Raw genomic sequence first — 6,000 nt, forward strand, 5'->3', positions numbered from 1 at the left:
TGACCACTAGGCTTTTTGAATTTACATTAAGGTTATCAGAACACATTTCACTGTTAATACTACTTGAATTATGATCATATTTATGCATTCAAAGGCAAAAAAATCCCTATCTGAGTGTTTAAGATTTTTTTACCTTATAGTCTTTCAAAACACAATTCCTAAAGTTTGTGGTGAATTCAGCATTTTGTCGAGAAATAATTTTGTCAGACATTTTGTTCTCACATATTTGCTTATAAATGTTCTATTTCAATTAAATAAAAACAATCCAAGACGTTGGAGTACCAATTGGAAGGTCGTGAGTTCAAACCCCAGCACCGCCAAGCTGCCACTGTTGGGCCCTTGAGCAAGGCCATTAAACATCAACTACTCAGATGTATAAATGAGATAAATGCCGCTCTGGATAAAGGGGTCTGCTAAATGCCATAAATGTAAATATAAATGTGGTTAATATCCAAAAGGCACTTGTTTCTTTTACAGTTTTTTGTTTGTTTTTTTTTGTTATTGTTTATGTAGAACATTGTATTGGTTCTACATCTTGATTCACTGTGAATGATATATGTGTGAATATAAGCTAAGCATCCTAAATGATTTTATGTATGCCAGTTTTCATAAAGAACGCAAAATTGAAAAAGATTTTTTTTTTTTTTTTTACTTTTTAGGTTGTTTTTTTCCCCCCATTAAATATTGTAAAACGTTTAGCTATTTATATTCGGAAACATATTAACATATTAAATATTACAATAAATTTCTTTTCCATATGGATTCTCTCACTTCATGGATAGCTGCAAGAACTTTTAGAAAAAGGGCGAAACAGTTCAAGATGGAAAAATGGAGACCTTTGAGAAGGTGTATCTTTTGCTGTATTTTCATTATTCCTGTGAGAAGCCTGCAGTTGTCTGATGTCACAGGATGTCTGTGATGTGACATTGCTAGAGCAGTTACGTTGTCGTTTAATAGAAGAAACAAATGCAAGGGATAGCTGTCAGATTTCACTGTTGAAAACAAGCATGATATATTAAGAGTCGGGGAGGGCGGGGGGGTAAACTTTTGAACAGAATGATTGGTGTAATTTGTTATTATTTTGTTTAAAGATCTTTTTTTTCCATTTAGTTTCACTTTCACTAGTTTTCATTCCTTCAGAAGCTACATAAGATATCTACATGTTTCCACAGAAGACAAAACAATTTACACTGATTATCCTGTTCAAAAGTTTACACCCCCCTGATCTTAATGTATCGTGTTGCCTTCTTGATCATCAGTGAATGTTTGCACCTTTTGTAATAGTTGTGTTCAGTTGTCCTCAATGTGAAAAGACGGATCTCACCATCATATAGCCACTGCTGGAAAGGGGTCAAATATGCAGAAGATGCTGGAAAAGCAGTGAATGTGCAGGACCTGGAGGATTTTTCTGAAGAACAGTGGGCAGATTAACTGCTCAGGACAAACAAGGAACTCATGAAGAACTCTCACAAAACATAAACACAATTTTTGATTATCCAGGTAACGACACACAGTATTAATAATCAAGCGTATGTAAACTTTTGAACTGGTTAAATTGTGTAAATCCAGTCTAAATTCAGTTTAATCATGTCACGTTTAAACTACAAAAGTCAAATAAAATAAATGTTTCATGCCACTGAAGAGCACGTTAATTGTAAAATGTAATATGCAAGTCGTTCAGGATGGATTTTCTCTTTTAAAACTTATTTACTTATTGTCCAAGTTAAAGAGTCGTTTATAATGAAATACATGGCAAGTGACACATAGGAAGTGGAGAAATATCATGCTGACACGTACTTGTGTGTGGTGTAGAGTTCAGTACCATGTATGGACTGACATGTGGACTTTGTTAGACAGAAGTGGCTAATGTTTACAGAAAATGAAATCATCATGAAGCGTCTTTCCCTTTGTGGTGTATCTTTGGTAATGGTATTAAAATATCCTTGTCTGGTGAGTCACCACTAACCTGATTGCCAGGTGTCTAAATTATATATAGAAAAAAGTTGCCCATTTAGCCTCATTTACTGAAACATTGTTATTAACACTAAGTGGAAATTAGAAGAAAGGGCAGGGATAGGAGTATTATGTTTAGACATAGTAGAAAAAAAAAATTCACAGCAGTCATATCCACTGAGATTAACTCTAGAGCACATGTGTAATTAGTATATTTATAACTCTATAGTTAGGCCAGTTATCTTGATGTTTCTGAATGTTGTTGTTTTTTTTTTATCTTGTCACAAACTTAACCACTCCTGCCTGTTTTAATTCTTAAAATATCTCATCAAGTGAAAATATCTTGAATATACTCATATACCAGGAGACCATATTATTGTGTCCAGTTTTGGTCAGTCTGTGCCCATTGTAGCCTCAGATTCGACAGGAGTGTAACTACATGCTGTTGTTGTCCATCTGCTCCAAGGTTCAATGGGTTGGGCATTCTGAGATGCTTTTCTGCTCACCGCAGCTGTAAAGAATGGTTGTTTGAGTTACTGCAGAGTGCCTGTCAGCTCGAACTAATCTGGCCATTCTCCTCTGACCTCTCTTATCAACAAGCTGTTTCCGACCGCAGAACTGATGCTTACTGTATGTTTTTAGTTTTTCGCACCATTCTGTGTAAACTCTAAGGACTGTTCTTTGAGAAAATCAAAGGATACAGTGGGGGAAAGAAGTATTGAACGCGTCACATTTCCAATGAGGCTATTCACATGAAATTTTTACCAGCTCATTTGGACAAGCCTATGAGATACTGGGAGAGTGTAGTCTGGTCAGATGAGAGCAAAATTTAACTTTTTAGCTGTCATACTGCACACCATGTTTGGAGAAGAAATGGCACTGCACATCACCCTAAAAACACTACACCAACAGTGAAGTTTGGAGGTGGAGGCATCATGGTGTGGGGCTGTTTTTCATCACATGGTACTGGCAGACTTCATATCATTGAAGGAACAATGAATGGAGCCCTTTACCAGGAGATTCTTGAGAAGAATCTGCTGCCATCCACCAGGATGATGAAGATGAGACGTGGGTGGACTTCCAGCAGGACAACGATCCAAAGCATATAGCAAAGGAAACTCAATCGGTTTCAGAGAAAAAAAATCGACGTGTTAGAATGATCCAGTCAATCACCTGACTTGAATCAAATTGAACAAGATTTAAAGACAATATGTTTAGAAGAACGGGCCAAAATCACACCTGAATACTGCGGCCCATTAATTTCTTCATACAGGAAGTGTCTTGAAGCTGTCGTTACAAACAAAGTCTTCTCCACTTAATATTAAATACATTTCAGTTAGTGTGTTCAATACTTTTTTTCCCCGTGTCATTCCTCTTTATTACACATAACTTAATTTATGGACTTTAATGTTTGGATTTCTTTAAATGTGTGGATTTCTTGTGTTAATACCAAAGTCTGGTGAAAATTTCATGTGAATAGGCTCATTGGAAATATATTTACTGAAACAAATGTTGACACGTCCAATACTTATTTCCCCCACTGTATTTCTGAAATATTCAAACCAGCACATCTGGCACCGACAGCCATGCTACGGTCCAAATCACATTTTTTTCTTATTCTGATGTTTGATGATGGTGAACATTAACTGAACCTCAACCTGCATCTGCATGATATCATGCATTGTACTGCTCCCACACAATTGATCGATTAAATGAACAAGTGTACAGGTGTGCATAATACAGTGGCCGTTGCATGTATATATAATATTTCTAATTTTCAAATTATTATAAAAACAAATATAAGACTACTAACCCTTTTCTGGACATTTTTTGATGTCATTCATGAGATCTAGAGGAAAAGAATAAGAAAAAACATATACATACAGGTCAGATCAAGTGAATCACAAACCCTTCTCTTCAGCATTATATCAGATTCAGATTCAGCTTCCCTTCTTTTTTCTTTTTTACATAATCAAACCATCGTACCTGTCAGAAGTGAGCCATTTTAAAATCTTTTGTCTTAAAATAACCCTGAAAAAGTAATCGTGCCACAGATCAGTAGATACGTTTAAGTAGTGTTAAGATGTGGAAATGAACTATGAGGAAATATTAGCACCCTGCTTAGAAATGATCCTTCCTCTTAACTGGATCATCAAGTAAGGGCAATAATGACTATAAATAATAATAAAGAGCAAGCAATGACTGAAAAAGTGCTGAACTTGGGAAGGAATTAAAATATTTACTAATGAATCTGATTTAGTGTGACATAGTGGTTATTTTTTAATACGGTGTGGCCACGAAATATGACAATTAACTGCGTAAACTAAGCGAAAAATTTAATATATTGTGAGAATATGTCATACATAATGCATTGTCTTTAGTTAATTAGTTGGTGGAAATGGGCAAAAAAAAGTCTGTTCACTTTGAGAATTTGCTGACAATTTGTTAATGATTAATGGTCAGATGCCAGTGACTCCAGTATGTCTTTATGAATCATTCTAAGATTGTATTAAAGTGCAATATCATCAATCATCTCCATGCATTTAGGTTCCTGTGACTACAATGTCTAATCTAATTCATTTCTGTCTCTCGCTCATTTTAAAATACAATAGTAGCCATGAGTGACCACCATGTCGACCAATATATAAAAATAATAACCACTGTCACCTCAGCGTCTCCGTACTCCTTAAAAATGTGATTTTTAAATTATTATTATTATTATTTTAAAACCAGTTATGTCATCTTGAATGGCTGCTTTACATTATGAAATTTGTGTTTGCGTCACAGAAGCAACTATTTAAAAGAGAAACGATTTTAGTTCTCCTGAAGGAAAAAAGAAGAGATTTGGGAAGTCTTGCGTATGAGCTCAACTAATGACATCATGAAGGCTCAACCTCTTAAACCTCATGTCGTGTATTATCTGGCAACTTTTAACCAAAGAACCTAACTATCTGACTTAGCTAATGTTGGTCGTTGACAAAATCTTGGGTTTATGGGAATGGTTATACAGATTGAGACTCATACTGTAATCCCACTAGCTATGCCAGAATAGCAGGAGAACATGGGAAAATTTCTGAATTGCATATTTTGGTATATGTTGCATTTTAATAACTTCCTGGGATGAAAAAAGAAGCATATTAAGCAACGATTATTCAAATGTAAATCAGAAGTCTGATAAATGCAGACTATACAGATAATCTGACAGTTTTATGACTTACAAATGGTTGGTCTGTGTCAAGGCAAAAAGTACTATAATTATGAACATTTAATAGGACAGTGTGAAACTGAAAACCTTTTTAGGTTATTTATATGTACATTTAAAACATTAATTCCACCAAGAGATAAAATTGCTGCAGTCTATTTAACAACAATCTAATGCTTACTTTGTACAAAATTAAATATAAATGATTTTTAGACATTACTTCGTCTCATGGAATAAAGGCGGCTTCCTATAACTATGTCTTGGGAACATGAACATAAGGAAAAAAAAATACTATTACTTACTAGTCTTTCCATCCATCCATCTTCTATACCGCTTATCCTTCAGGGTCAGAGGGAACTCTTGTAATGTTTTTTATTGTGAGTGTACTAAGTACAGTCCCATACAAGTCCCAGTGTAAGTTACTATAGAAATTAAATGTCATTTTCGACTTCAGAGCTGCTGTTATAGAAAATTAATCAAGTCATAGTTTAATTGCTCTGTGCAGTATACATGCAGTATAAGCATGACACACTGTGTTGAGAAACTTTTGTGATGATCATTATATCTGCTTTCCTGCTTCGGGAAAAGCAACGGGGAAAAAAATTATACACATAAAAAAAAAGCTGAGAAACTAGTTTAGGAGTAAATGGGGGGAAGAAATTATTCTTAGATAAAGTTTCAGATAACTTCATCATAATCTGGGTCAGGGACAGGAATTTCTGCTTACTTAAAACTGCAATAAGATAAACCAGTTAAGATTTAGAGACTTAGATTTAGACCACGGTTAAGTTATTGGGACCGGAAAAGCCATAATTGTTCACCATAACAGATTGTGCATCTGACCT

General features: G+C 34.9%; 1 long non-coding RNA gene across 2 annotated transcripts; it reads right to left on the reverse strand.

Moving 5' to 3' along the window:
* Window positions 1-928: 928 nt before the first annotated feature.
* Window positions 929-5,755, reverse strand: LOC128634926 (uncharacterized). 2 transcript variants are annotated; one of them, XR_008397853.1, is made up of 3 exons: window positions 5,458-5,755; window positions 3,767-3,802; window positions 929-2,464 (listed from the first exon to the last, which is right to left on the reverse strand). It is a non-coding gene; the product is annotated as an uncharacterized LOC128634926 (long non-coding RNA). The 2 variants fall into 2 exon arrangements; XR_008397854.1 differs by lacking the exon at window positions 5,458-5,755 and adding an exon at window positions 3,940-4,265.
* Window positions 5,756-6,000: the final 245 nt, after the last annotated feature.

This window comes from Ictalurus punctatus, chromosome 14 (genome assembly GCF_001660625.3).
Source record: "Ictalurus punctatus breed USDA103 chromosome 14, Coco_2.0, whole genome shotgun sequence".
Classification (NCBI taxonomy): domain Eukaryota; kingdom Metazoa; phylum Chordata; class Actinopteri; order Siluriformes; family Ictaluridae; genus Ictalurus; species Ictalurus punctatus.